The following is a 15,721-nucleotide window of genomic DNA, read 5'->3' as shown; positions in this document are numbered from 1 at the left end:
GCCAAAAAGTGCCTTTGGTTTTTAAGTAAAAATAAAAGACACGTTTTTCATTTTCACCAAGAATTTTATGAACAACGTATTCACTGTTTTGTTCCACTACCTTCTGCCTTTTTTTTTTTTTTTTTTTGCCGTACGCGGGCCTCACTGTTGTGGCCTCTCCCCTTGTGGAGCACAGGCTCCGGACGTGCAGGCTCAGCAGCCATGGCTCACGGGCCCAGCTGCTCCGCAACATGTGGGATCCTCCCGGACCGGGGCACGAACTCATGTCCCTTGCATCGGCAGGCGGACACTCCACCACTGCACCACCAGGGAAGCCCTACCTTCTGTCATTTTTCAGGCAACTTCATAGTTCTGTCTTCCCAAAACTTTTTATCTTTTTGAGCAAAGAACTCTTCCAGGTGCCTTTTACAGTCTTCCAGGGAATTGAAATTTTTTCCATTAAGAGAATTTTGTAAAGACCGAAATAAATGGAAACCTGAAGGTGTAATGTCTCGTGAATACGGCAGATGAATCAGAACTTCCCAGCCAAGCTGTAACAGTTTTTGCCTGGTCATCAAAGAAACATGCGGTCTTGCGTTACCCTGATGGATGATTATGTGTTTTCTATTGACTAATTCTGGACGCTTTTCATCGAGTGCTGCTTTCAGTTGGTCTAGTTGGGAGCAGTACTTGTTGGAATTAATCTTTCGGTTTTTGGGAAGGAGCTCATAATAGAGGACTCCCTTCCAATCTCACCATATACATAACCTCACCTTCTTTGGATGAAGACCGGCCTTTGGTGTGGTTGGTGGTGGTTCATTTCGCTTGCCCCATGATCTCTTCTATTCCACATTATTGTACAGTATCCACTTTTCATCGCCCATCACAATTTGTTTTAAAAACAGAACGTTTTCTTTACATTTAAGTAGAGAATCGCATGCGTAAATACGGTCAAGAAGGTTTTTTCTTTTGCTTAACTTATGTGGAACCCAAACATCAAAGCGATTAACATAACCAAGCTGGTACAAATGATTTTCAACACTTGATTTGGATATTTTGAGTAGGTCGGCTATCTCCCGCATGGTATAACATTGCTTGTTCTCAGTTAATGTCTCGATTTGATCGCTGTCAACTTCAACTGGTCTACCGACCGTGGAGCATTGTCCAGCAAGAAATCTCCAGCATGAAACTTCGCAAACCACTTTTGACATGTTCGATCAGTCGCAGCACCTTCTCCATACACTGCACAAAATTTTTTTTCCGTTTCAGTTGCGTTTTTACCTTTCTTGAAATAATAAAGCATAATATGCCAGAAACGTTGCTTTTTTCCCCTCCATCTTCCATATTAAAATGGCTACACAAAAATTCATCAATTTTGATAAGTTTTTTTAAATGCACGCTGATATGACAGCTGTCACATACAATCTAACAAAATTGTTTCTAATGAAGTTAAAGACAACTAAGTGCTACTAGAGCCATCTTACAGAAAAAACCAAAAGAACCTTTTGGCCAATCCAATATATAAGTTACGGGTGTATAATATAGTGGTTCACAATTTTTAAAGGTTATACTCCATTTATAGTTATTATAAAATATTGGCTATATTCCTTATGTTATACAATATATCCTTGTAGCTTATTTTATACATAATAGTTTGTACCTCTTAATCCTCCACCTCTATATTGCCCTTCCTCCCTTCCCTTTCCCCACTGATAACCACTAGTTTGTTCTCTATATCTGTGAGTCTGCTTCTTTTTTCTTGTATTCACTAGTTTGTTGTATTTTTTAGATTCTGCATATAAGTGATATCATACAGTGTTTGTCTTTCTTTGTCTGAAGTCTATCCAAGTTGCTGCAAATGGCAAAATTTCATTCTTTTTTATGGCTGACTAGTATTCAATTGTATATATATATACCACATCATATATATATATATATATTTGGCTGCACTGGGTCTTAGTTGCGGCATGCAGGATCTTCATTGCCATGTGCAGGATCTTTAGTTGTGGCATGGGAACTCTTAGTTGTGGTATACATGTGGGATCTAGTCCCCTGACCAGGGATCGAACCTGGTCCCCCTATATTGGGAGCATGGAGTCTTAACCACTGGACCACCAGGGAAGTCTCTACCACATCATCTTTATCCATTCATCTGTTGACAGACACTCAGGTTGCTTCCATATCTTGGCAATTGTAAATAATGCTGCTATGAATATTGGGGCGAATGTATCTTTTCAAATTAGTGTTTTTGTGAGGTTTTTTTGGTTAGATACTCAAGAGTGGAATTGCTGGGTCATATGGTAGTTCTATTTTTAGTTTTTTGAGAAACCTCCATACTGTTTTCTCCAGTGGCTACATTAATGTACATTCTCACTGACAGTGTACAAGGGTTCCCTTTTCTCCACATCCTCACCAACATTTGTTATTTGTGTTCTTTTTGATGATGGCCATCCTAACAGGTGTGAGGTGATATTGTGGTTTTGATTTGCATTTCCGTGATGGTTAGTGACGTTGAGCATCTTTTCATGTGCCTGTTGGCCATCTGCATTTCCTCTTTGGAAAAATGTCTATTTATGTCTTCTGACTATTTTTTAATCAGGTTGTTTGTTTTTTGATGTTGAGATGTATGAGCTGTTTATATATTTTGGATATTAACCCCTTATTGGTCATATCATTTGCAAATATTTTCTCCCGTTCAGTAGGTTGTCTTTTTGTTTTTGCGATGGTTTCCTTTGCTATGCACAAGCTTTTAAGTCTAGTTAGGTCCCATTTGTTTATTTTTGCTTTAGGAGACAAAATTATTGCTATGATTTATGTCAAAGAGTGTTCCGCCTGTTTTCCTCTAGGAGTTTTATGGTTTCTGGTCTTACATTTAGGTCTCTAATCCATTTTGAGTTTATTTTTGTGTATGGTGTTAGAGAATGTTCTAATTTCATTCTTTTTTTTTTTTACTTGATATAGGTGATTTTATTTAATTAATTTATTTTCTCACATCTTTATTGGAGTATAAGTGTTTTCCAATGTTGTGTTAGTTTCTGCTGTACAACGAAGTGAATCAGCTGTATGTATACACATATACCGATATGCCCTCCCTCTTGAGCCTCCCTCCCACCCTCCCTATCCTACCCCTCTAGGTCGTCACAAAGCATCGAGTTGATCCCCTTGTGCTATGCAGCCACTTCCCACTAGCCATCCATTTTACATTTCGTAGTGTATATATGTCAATGCTACTCTCTCACTTCATCCCAGCTTCCCCTTCCCGCGCTGTGCCCTCAAGTCCGTTCTCTACATCTGCATCTTTATTCCTGCCCTGCCAATAGGTTCATCAGTACCACTTTTTAAAATTCCCTATATATGTGTTAGCATACAGCATTTGTTTTTCTTTTTCTGACTTACTTCACCCTGTATGACAGACTCTAGGTCCATCCACCTCACGACAGATAACTCAATTTTGTTCCTTTTTATGGTTGAGTAATATTCCATTGTGTATATGTGCAACATCTTCTTTATCCATTCATCTGCTGATGGACATTTAGGTTGCTTCCATGTCCTGGCTGTTGTAAATAATGTTGCAATGAATATTGGGGTACATGTCTCTTTTTTTTTTTTTTTTTTTTTTTTTGCGGTATGCGGGCCTCTCACTGTTGTGGCCTCCCCCGTTGCGGAGCACAGGCTCCGGACGCGCAGGCTCCGGACGCGCAGGCTCAGCGGCCATGGCTCACGGGCCCAGCCGCTCCGCGGCATATGGGATCCTCCCAGACCGGGGCACGAACCCGTATCCCCTGCATCGGCAGGCGGACTCTCAACCACTTGCGCCACCAGGGAGGCCCCATGTCTCTTTTTGAATTATGGTTTTCTCAGGATATATCCCCAGTAGTGGGATTGCTGGTTCATACAGTAGTTCTATTTTTAGTTTTTTAAGGAACCTCCATACTGTTCTCCATAGTGGCTGTATCAATTTACCTTCCCACCAACAGTGCAGGAGTATTCCCTTTTCTCCACACCCTCTCCAACATTTATTGTTTCTAGATTTTTTGATGATAGCCATTCTGACTGGTGTGAGGTGATATCTCATTGTGCTTTTGATTTGCATTTCTCTAGTGATTAGTGATGTTGAGAATCTTTTCATGTATTTGTTGGCCATCTGTATGTCTTCTTTAGAGAAATGTCTATTTAGGTCTTCCACCCATTTTTGGATGGGGTTTTTTGTTTTTGTGATATTGAGCTGCATGAGCTGCTTGTATATTATGGAGAGTAATCCTTTGTCAGTTGCTTCGTTTGAAAATATTTTCTCCCATTCTGAGGGTTGTCTTTTTGTCTTGTTTATGGTTTCCTTTCCTGTGCAAAATCTTTTAAGTTTCACTAGGTCCCATTTATTTATTTTTGTTTTTATTCCCATTACTCTAGGAAGTGGGTCAAAAAGGATCTTGCTGTGATTTATGTCAAAGAGTGTTCTGCCTATGTTTTCCTCTAAGAGTTTTATAGTGTCTGGCCTTACATTTACGTCTTTAATCCATTTTGAGTTTATTTTTGTGTATGGCGTTAGGGAGTGTTCTAATCTCATTCTTTTACATGTATCTATCCATTTCCCCCAACACCACTTGTTGAAGAGGCTGTCTTTTCTCCATTGTATATTCTTGCCTCCTTTGTCAAAGGTAAGGTGACCATATGTGTGTGGGTTTATCTCTGGGCTTTCTATCCTGTTCCATTGATCTATATTTCTATTTTTGTGCCAGTACCATACTGTCTTGATTACTGTAGCTTTGTAGTATAGTCTGAAGTCAGGGCACCTGATTCCTCCAGCTCCATTTTTCTTTCTTAAATTGCTTTGGCTATTCGGGGTCTTTTGTGTTTCCAAACAAATTGTAAAATTTCTTGTCCTAGTTCTGTGAAAAATGCCATTGGTAATTTGATAGGGATTGCATTGAACCTGTAGATTGCTTTGGGTAGTATAGTCATTTTCACAATATTGATTCTTCCAATCCAGGAGCATGGTATGTCTCTTTCATCACTGTTTTATAGTTTTCTGAGTACAAGTCTTTCACCCCCTTAGGTAGGTTTATTCCTAGGTATTTTATTCTTTTTGTTGCGATGGCAAATGGGAGTGTTTCCTTAATTTCTCTTTCTGATTTTTCGTTGTTAGTGTACAGGAATGCAACAGATTTCTGTGCATTAATTTTGTATCCTGCAACCTTACCAAATTCATTGATTAGTTCTAGTAGTTTTCTGGTGGCATCTTTAGGATTTTCTATGTATAGTATCATGTCATTGTCAAAGAGTGACAGTTTTACTTCTTCTTTTCCAGTTTGTATTCCTTTTCTTTTTTTTTCTTCTCTGATTGCTGTAGCTAGAACTTCCAATACTATGTTGAATAGTAGTGGTGAGAGTGGACATCCTTGTCTTGTTCTTGATCTTAGAGGAGAGGAAATTCTTTCAGTTTTTCACCATTGAGAATGAGGCTTGCTGTGGGTTTGTTGTATATGGCTTTTATTATGTTCAGGTAGGTTCCCTCTGTGCCCACTTTCTGGAGACTTTTTATCATAAATGGGTGTTGAATTTTGTCAAAAGATTTTTCTGCATCTATTGAGATGATCATATGGTTTTTATTCTTTAATTTGTTAATATCATGTATCACATGGATTGTTTTGCATATATTGAAGAATTCTTGCATCCCTGGGATAAATCCCACTTGATCATGGTGTATGATCCTTTTAATGTGTTGTTGGATTCTGTTTGCTAGTATTTTGTTGAGGATTTTTGCATCAATGTTCATCAGTGATATTGGTCTATAATTTTCTTTTTTTGTAGTATCTTTGTCTGGTTTTGGTATCACGGTGATAGTGGCCTTGTAGAACATGTTTGGGAGTGTTCCTCCCTCTGCAAGCTTTTGCAAGAGTTTGAGAAGGATAGGTGTTAACTCTTCTCTAAATGTTTGATAGAATTTGCCTGTGAAGCCATCTGGTTCTTGACTTTTGTTTGTTGGAAGATTTTTAATTACAGTTTCAATTTCATTACTTGTGATTGATCTGTTTATATTTTCTGATTCTTCCAGGTTCAGTCTTGGAAAGTTGTACTTTTCCAAGTATTTGTGCATTTCTTCGAAGTTGTCCATTTTATTGGCATATAGTTGCATGTAGTAGTCTCCTATGATCTTTTGTATTTCTGCGATGTCAGTTGTAGTGTCTCCTTTTTCATTTCTAATTTTATTGATTTGAGTCCTCTCCCTTTTTTTGTTGATGAGTCTGGCTAAAGGTTTATCAATTTTTTTTTTTTTTTTGTGTGTGTGGTACATGGGCCTCTCACTGTTGTGACCTCTCCCGTTGCAGAGCACAGGCTCCGGCCACACAGGCTCAGCGGCCATGGCTCACGGGCCCAGCCACTCCGTGGCATGTGGGATCTCCCCGGACCGGGGCACGAACCCGTGTCCCCTGCATCAGCAGGCAGACTCTCAACCACTGCGCCACCAGGGAAGTCCCTATTTTATTTTATTTATTTATTTATTTATTTTTTTGCAGTACACGGGCCTCTCACCATCGTGGCCCCTCCCGTTGCGGAGGACAGGCTCCGGACACGCAGGTCCAGCGGCCATGGCCCACGGGCCCAGCCGCTTCGCAGCATGCGGGATCCTCCTGGACCGCAGCACGAACCCGCGTCCCCCGCATCGGCAGGCGGACTCCCAACCACTGCGCCACCAGGGAAACTCAAAACATTTTATTTTAAAATATTTAATCTGTATACTGAAATGTTGAATTTATGGAATCCTTTGTTCTTTTGTTGAGCAAAGATTTTCTTACTATAAAGTTATGGAATCCATTTCGGATATCAAGCTTATGCAAAATAAAGTGAAACATTATGGTTTATATACAAGATGTTCTATAGGATGTGTTCCTAAACATCATAGAGAGTGCATTAAGAAATGATGTTTTCGGGCTTCCCTGGTGGCGCAGTTGTTAAGAATCCGTCTGCCAATGCAAGGGATACGGGTTCGAGCCCTGGTCCGGGAAGATCCCACATGCCGCAGAGCAAATAAGCCCGTGCACCACAACTACTGAGCCTGCGCTCTAGAGTCCGTGAGCCACAACTACTGAGCCCACGTGCTACAGCTAATGAAGCCCACGCACCTAGAGCCCGTGCTCCGCAACAAGAGAAGCCACGCAATGAGAGGCCTGTGTACTGCAAGGAAGAGTAGCCCCCGCTCACTGCAACTAGAAAAAAGAAAGCCCACTTGCAGCAACAAAGACCCAACGCAGCCAAAAATAACTAACTAAATAAATAAATAAATTTTTAAAAAATGAAATGATATTTTCTTGTATCACTGAAAAGGAAACACTGCTCATGTAACTGAATGAAACACAAAAATTCTCAATTTGTGACTAAACTTATCAGCAATTAATATATGCAATTAGGAACAGTATGCCATACTTAAAAGCATGTTCATTTTCTTAGTGTACCACATCCAAAATAGATGTGTTCTTGCTCGATTGGATTGAGTTGATATTTAGTGTAGGAGTTTGGCAGCGGATTATGCAGAGTACGTGAATCCCACTTTTGATGGGGACAGCAAAGGGTAGAGTAGGGAAGTGAAGAAGGCTATATGCTCATCACCTCATGCCTTCCTACTAAGATGCCTAGTTGTCTTTGTAATAGCTGCAGTCCCTGTGTTTTGATGCTAGTCATGGGAGGAATCAGGTCTCTTTTCTTCTCAAGAACAACAGCTCCACTGATGTCCAATCTAGTCAAATTAGAAACAAACCAATGACTCCTAAGTGAATCATTCTAGTTCCATTTACCATACTTCAGTGTCTCTTCCCTAACATTTAGAAGGCTTCAGCCTTTATAGTTACCTCTTTATAATTATCCTTACCATTATCACTATAAAGGCAGATTACCCTAGAACTCTAATATTACATCGCATTATTTGCCAATGTCCAGGAATTCTGAAGTATTGAATCCTTGATTCTTGATTCAGTATGTGTCTGTGCATTTCGTTATGCTGTTCTCTGCCTGGTTATACTCTCCTCCCCAATCTAAACCTATCAGACTATCAAGTTATACTCCTGAATTCATATTTATATTACCCCAAACCTCCACTGAAAAATGTGCAGGCTTTTTTTTTTTTTTTTTTTTTTGCAGTACGCGGGCCTCTCAGCACCGCGACCTCTCCCGTTGCGGAGCACAGGCTCCGGACGCGCAGGCCCAGCGGCCATGACTCACGGGCCCAGCCGCTCCGCGGCATGTGGAATCCTCCCGGACCGGGGCACGAACCCGTGTCCCCTGCATCGGCAGGTGGACTCCCAACCACTGCGCCACCAGGGAAGCCCTGTGCAAGCTTTTATATGTTGACCATTATTGACAAAATGCTAGATATTTCTGTGGCAATCACCCTATCAAAAGCCAGTCAATCATTTATATGTATATCCATTTATATGGATATATTGTCATAATATCCATTATACTATATGCATTGTATGGCCTTGATCTAAGTTGATCTATGCCATGGCTCCTGTGTACCTTCTGTATAGAAAAGGACAAAGAAAATGTAATTATGTTTCATTATTAGTCATTTTTATAAAACATTTTACAAACAGTTTAAACTCTAACCTCCAAAGTAGATCTACTGTGGTGCCCAAAGTTATTTTAATAGCATGCCATTAATAGTACATAGTAACACATTTAGAAGGTTATTATTTTGTTTTACAGTATGGTTTGTACACTCAAATTGAGGTTCAGTGCTCAATGGGCTGATAAAATTGCAACTTCTCACAGCATTAAACATAAACATCATGAATAGAATGGATTTAATTGTTATTGTTCTTTCATGCAAATCCAAAACACAAAAACAATCTGATGGTGTTGAACTATTTACAGTACATTAACCATTGGGTTAAATTTTAAAGATTAAAGAGGTTATAGATAGAAGAAAAGAGTTATTGTCTATTTCTCAGAATTTCTGTTATCTACTGATTGTAACATAACTAGTAAAGCTTAGAAAATCCATTTTGTAAGCTATAATATTATCTGTACTAATAAAAAAAGTAAGCAATATTTTCCAGAGGCTGTCAGCTTATATACTTTTAGAATACTTATATTGTGAGGGGAGGAGGAACAATGAGGGAGGGAAGGCATGAAGCCTGGTGGTAGGCTGCCGGAGAAATGGCAATTTTAATATAATGGCAGAAGGTCATTTGAATGGCATGGACCTCTGACTCTGGATTTTAAGTTATCTGTAGAATTGTGATGTACACCCCATTCATCTCCCAGAACTTTAAAAAAAATCTATTAAAACGCAAAGACTTTGTGGGAATGTCTTCCCCCCTGTAGAAATCAGAAAGTGGTGCTAAATTTCGTGGTTCAGAACAGGGACAGGGGTTTGTGCAGATGCAGCAATGCATAATCTGAACCAGTTAATTCAGAGGAAGTCAAAGCTTGGAGCTGTATGTAACTATGAGAAGATAAACCCTCTGGGATATCACAGACATCTTGGGTACATAGTTGGATATTGCACAGAATCTGGAGTGATATTTTAGCCAGTCTGTTTGTTACAGGCAAGGTGATACTGCTGACATCTGAGGTTCATATAGATTAATACTTATTTTCACATATGAAAATGATGATATCTTGGGAACTCAATGAAGAAGTAGAATGTTCTTTCCCCTTCTTATAGTCATTCTCATAGGTTTCATATTCTAACTCCAGTGATTCTTTGGTCTGTAATACATGTTTTGGCCACACCACACGGCTTGCTATGTGGAACAGGAGCATCTCAGTTCCCTGATCAGGGATTGAACCAGGGCCATGGCAGTGAAAGTGCCGCCACTGTTCACCAGGGAACTCCCCTGGTCTGTAAGACCTGCCTTCTCTTATTCACACACTTGCCACTTGCATCAGCTGGGGATGGGCAAAGATTAGGACTTAAGACTCGTTCCTAGGGCCCTGGGAGCGACTATCTTTTCCAATAGCACTTACCACATACCACTATCTTGCATTCAGTGCAGTATTATTCTTCAATTAATTAACATTTATTCAGCTTTGTGAAAAAGATAGCCAAAGATTCTATCTACATGACATCAGAGGGAAATATAAATTCACACTTTACCATCTCAACATTGAGAGAATTTGATGTTATATAATTATATATAACAATGTTTCATTTATATTTCAGTTTTCTTTCATTTGACATCATTTAGATCTTAGATACTCCAACATCTGATGTATATCAATGCTTCATCCTGGATTTGCCAAAAGAGGCCTATGGAATAGTTTAGACATAGGCACTTGCCACCTAACTAAGCCTTATAATTCCTGGTGGAAAAGACATTAAAGTTTGGACTTGAGAAATGAAAATTCAAATTTAAGAGTAGCATTAAATTATGTTGGTGTGAGTCAAGTATTTTGAAAATAAGTGAAAGTAAAGAATGACTAATGAGGAAAGGTCTTCAAAACATGCTTTAAGAGAGAACTTCTTCATATTTGGGGGGAGACAAGAGCTATGGAGTGAAAAATTGCAATTTCCTCCCCAGAGCTCACACTCTCTTAGAACATTTCTATTTTTTAAAATTAGTAAAAATTACAAAAACAATTGTTGCAAAATTTTAAAACAATACAGAAATATACAGAACGAAGAGTAAAAGTACTCCTTCATCTGCTTCCTTTCCTCCAATAGCTCTTTTCTCCCCTAAAGTAACCATTGTTAACAGTTTGGTCTATTTCCTCCCAAAACTCTTCTATATATTCCTGAATACACTTCCACACATACGTATCCTTAAACTGAGGCAAGTGTGTAAACAAATAAAAGGGATCATAGTACATATATTCTTCTGTGTGTAGGTATCAAATCAGGGGGTATATAGATATCAACCTGACTTATTACTAATAATGTCAATCTTGATCTCTAGTTAAGGCGATGTCTTAACTAGACAGGTTTCTCCACAGCAAAGTTACTATTTTTCTCTTTACATGCTCTATTCTTTGGAAGTGAGTTACTAAGTCCAGCCCCCACTTACGGGAAGGAGAATTGAGCTCCATATCCTGGAGGGGGAAGTATCTAAATATATTATTTGGAATTCTGTAAGAAAGATTTTCCCTTCTCTTCTATTTATTTATTTATTCAATCATTTTTTATGTCAGTATGGACACATGGTTATTTAATTTATTCTTTGGGTTATAATCCAGTACTATAGAGATTTATTCTGTTGTTCAAATTCACATGTTTTTTAACTCATTCTCACTCACTCACTTACTCACTCTCTCACTCACTCCAAAGGCATATTTGAAAGAGGAGCAGGCATAATAGGATTCTATTTATGTTTTCAGCTCCTCACTCATTCCTTTCTCACTGAGTCACTGATTTTTAATGTCTACCTTCTAATAGACTGAGAATCGGGTGGACAATGAGCTGTGTATGAGGCCACAATCTAAGCTGAGTGAAGATGGAGTCAGGGGAGGGACTGGAGCTCTGTGTTCCTCACCACCCCCCACCAAACACCTATTATTGACAATATCAGTGACTTTTGGACCCTTCAACATTGTCCATTCCTAATCAAAAGCCAGAAATAACTTAACCAGGTTCCCGGAATAAACTGGGACTAGTTTATAAAAACTTCCTCTCTCAAGGACTGGACTCAAGTAACCAGTGAGCTATGTGTTTTTTACTGGCTTGGATGAAAATGAAAAATTCATTAAAAAAATTATCTACATGCTTTGACAAAAGTTACCATAGCTTTCTTTATTTAGATTAATTATAATATCTATTTTAAAGGCATTTTTTAAAAAGGCAAATTCACCTCAGGCCATGTTTAATCTTCAGGTGACCAAGTGACTCTAATTTTTTTTTGAGCTGCAAATGTACACGTTTATCTTAGGTAAGAAAAGATCTTCTCAGTATCTCATGTTTTCAAGTGAAACAATTTCATTGCATTTCAAAACTATGTATATATACTTAAAAAATTTTTTTTATTGAAGTATAGTTGACTTACAGTGTTGTGTTAGTTGTAGGTGTACGCAAAGTGATTCAGTTATATACATATATATATATATATATATATGTATATACTTTCTGACATTCTTTTCCATTATAGGTTATTATAAGATATTGAGTATAGTTCCTTGTGCTATACAGTAGGTCCTTGTTGGTTGTCTTTTCCAAACTATATTTGTAAGTGAATCCACATATGGGAATGTATTTCAGGCTATTGAATTCACAATAGGAAGCTTTAAATGTAGTGATCACAGCAGTTGTTATTTCATCATGCCATAGAGCAATGTTAATATGAAAATTGGAAATTAAATTAGCAGGGACTTCCCTGGTGGCGCAGTGGTTAAGAATCCACCTGCCAATGCGGGGGACACGGGTTCGGGCCCTGGTCTGGGAAGATCCCACATGCCACAGAGCAACTAAGCCCGTGGGCCACAACCACTGAGCCTGCACTCTAGAGCCCGCGAACCACAACTGCTGAGCCCTCGTGCCACAACTACTGAAGCCTGCACGCCTAGAGCCGGTGCTGTACAACAAAGAGAAGCCACCACAATGAGAAACCCACGCACTGCAAGGAAGTGTAGTCCCCGCTCGCTGCAGCTAGAGAAAAGCCCATGCACACCAATGAAGACCCAAGGCAGCCAAAAAAAAAAAAAAATTAAATTAGCAGAAATTTTGTAAATTAAGTGAATCAAAATGAATCTTTACAAAAATTAATGGCTATAATTTAAAAAAATTAAAGGAAATGTTTCCAAATATCAAGGTACTATATTTTATATATCCTTACTATAATTTTAGAATCAAAGGAAGATGAAAACATTTAACTTAGGGAAGATGGAAATAGAGCAGAAAAAAAAAAAGGTATAGGAAGGATGAAAAAGAGCGGCAAAAAATAATTGCTAAACATCCCACCTAATCTTACCTACTCCAGTTGAGGTGGCTTTATAGTAGTTCTTAAAATTTTGTCACATGATTGTGTGGCCTCTGGGCTCTACAAGAAGCTGGGCTTGATTTTTCCCATTTGGCTTTTAGGACCAGGATTGATAATAAATAATGAGTGTCCAGGGACTTCCCTAGTGGTCCAGTGGGTAAGACTCCACGCTCCCAATGCAGGGGGCCTGGGTTCGATCCCTGATCCAGGAACTAGATCCCACATGCATGCCACAACTGAGTTCGCATGCCACAACTAAGGAGCGGGTGAGCCGCAACTAAGGAGCCCACATGCTGCAACTAAGACCCGAAGCAACTAAATAAATAAATATTTTTAAAAAATGAGTGTCCAAAAGTTAGTGTGTGCAAAATAGACTATATAATTTAGGGCTGACTCTGGGATGAGTTCAAATAAAAACAAAGAAGATTTCTTTTTCTTCAGTTATAATTTGTGAGAAATAAAAATATGTTCTTGTGGGTATTTTAAGGGCTGTGATAAAGTTGCTTTGCTCAGTGAATGATAAGGAAAATTTTGAACATACTTAACTAACTGCCATGTTTACATAACCATAGATTCTAGGAAATGTGACTAGAAACCACATTGTGAGAAGGAGTTGAAAAATCACAGGATTCCTTCTATCACTGTTTCCTACTCTTCTTCTGGCAAAGTCATGGTCATTCTTAGAGTAATGCAAAAATAACAGTAGTAAGCTGAGATTTTTTTTTTTTTTTTTTTTTTTTGCAGTATGCGGGCCTCTCACTGTTGTGGCCTCTCCCGTTGCGGCGCACAGGCTCCGGACGCGCAGGCTCAGCGGCCATGGCTCACGGGCCTAGCTGCTCTGTGGCATGTGGGATCTTCCCGGACCGGGGCACGAACCCGGGTCCCCTGCATCGGCAGGTGGACTCTCAACCACTGCGCCACCAGGGAAGCCCTGTAGGCTGAGATTTTGATCCCTGTTGACCCATAGGTCAATTTCTCAATTGGTTGAGAACCTGGAGGGAAGCTGGAATATAATTGAGACCCTACCCCCTAAACCCCAGTACTGCACTTTACTTGGCCAACACTTGTCTTTTAAAATTTAGTAAGGCATTACCTTCACCAGAAGGCTTCTCTGCCCCCACCTCCATTCTCCCCTTTGAGTTCAAGGCTTCTTCTCTGTTTTTCTCTTCTTTTGGAGCACGGTCCACAATACAGTGAAATTATCTGTTCCCTCACTATATGGTCAGCCTCACAAGGGATGTTTCTGAATTCTGAGTACCTAGCACAGTGCCAGCTTCCTAGTAGATGCTTTATAAATTGGAATGGAAATGATTCAATGCTCAATTCATTCTCATTGGCCCAATCTTCTTATGAGATGTTCTGTTTTGGCTCTATGCTTTCATTGTGATCTTCATCTTCCTATACAGCCAAAAAAAAAAAAAAAAAAAGGAAATACACTACAGTTAAATTACAAATTTTAATTATGCTACATATTTATCTAGGAATCTATACTGAAGTATAGATTCTAGTATATAATATAAACAAGAAAAGCAACAGAATTGAACATATGAATATAATTTTTAAACAATCCACACTCATTACCAGAACTAAGACTCTTTTCTAAGTTTATCTTCAACCTCTTCCTTCAGATCATCTCTAGACTTGGGTAACTATCAGGTTCATCTCCGTTGAGTTTATAAAAAAATTAACACTCACTATTTCATGCCCACTTAGGAGACCTGCCCTGAAGGCTTGGGTTGGGATGATCTGACATAATACATGCATCATGGGGCATGTAGAAAATGAAAATTCACTTGGTCGTGGAGGGACCTCTAAGGAAACCTGAAAATATGGCTAGCCATTCTCCCCAACAGCTGAAACTGAGGCAGGACCAGAGGCCATGTGACTACCAACTGAGCATTGGCTCTCAAACTTGGCTATCCATAAGTCGGGAGCCTTTGAGATTCCTGACGCCCAGGCTGCACCCTGGACAAATGGAGTCAGAATCTCTGGGGACACGGCCCAGGCATCAATGGTGTTTAAGCTCCTCATGTGATTCCAATGTATAACCAAAGTTGAGAATTCCTTCAATAAAGAGAGATACCCTAGATATTTATAGAATACCTAGGTATTTGGAGAAAAATGAAACAGGTTTCTGTGCCACCTGCACAGTGGCAACTGTTCCAAATTGTAGGTATTGTATTGTTAATGAGCTTCTACTTAAATGATCAACCCTAAACAGCAGTACTAATGTTACAAACAGCAGGGATTTATTTATTTACCCCTGTTAATTCTCCAGAATGATTCCATGGAGACAAGCAGGCAATTATACAGATAAAGAGATAATACATTTTACTAAGAAAACTTAAAATTCAAGTTGCAGATGTCTGGAGTGTGAGCAGGGTGGCACCTCCAATGTGCTCACCGTGCCAGGTCGGGACTGACTGAGAGCCCACATCCTGCAGCACTGCCAGGTCAGCTCAGGCCACAGGCCTCCTCAGCCACCTTTTTAACTTGCAAGAATATGGGGTAGGCATGGAGAGGCATGGTTTTCATCAAGGTCAGGGACTTTAAATCCAGGCAAATCTGGATTCTAATAATAGTAATAGTTAATACTTACATAGGGCTTTTCATATGCCAGGCACTGTACTAAGTGCTTTAGGTATTAACTTAGTTGAACCTTACAGCCTACCTAGAAGGTGGGTATTATTAGCATCCCGTCCTACAAGAGGCGACCTGAAGCACAGAGAGGTGAAGGAACTTGCCCAAGGTCATACAGGTGGTGTGTTATAGAATTCAGGATTTGAACCCAGAAAGTGTGGCTCCTGATTCTGTGATTTTATCCATTACTCGACACT

This window comes from Mesoplodon densirostris, chromosome 8 (genome assembly GCF_025265405.1).
Source record: "Mesoplodon densirostris isolate mMesDen1 chromosome 8, mMesDen1 primary haplotype, whole genome shotgun sequence".
Taxonomy (NCBI): domain Eukaryota; kingdom Metazoa; phylum Chordata; class Mammalia; order Artiodactyla; family Ziphiidae; genus Mesoplodon; species Mesoplodon densirostris.
This window is presented reverse-complemented; position numbering follows the sequence as displayed.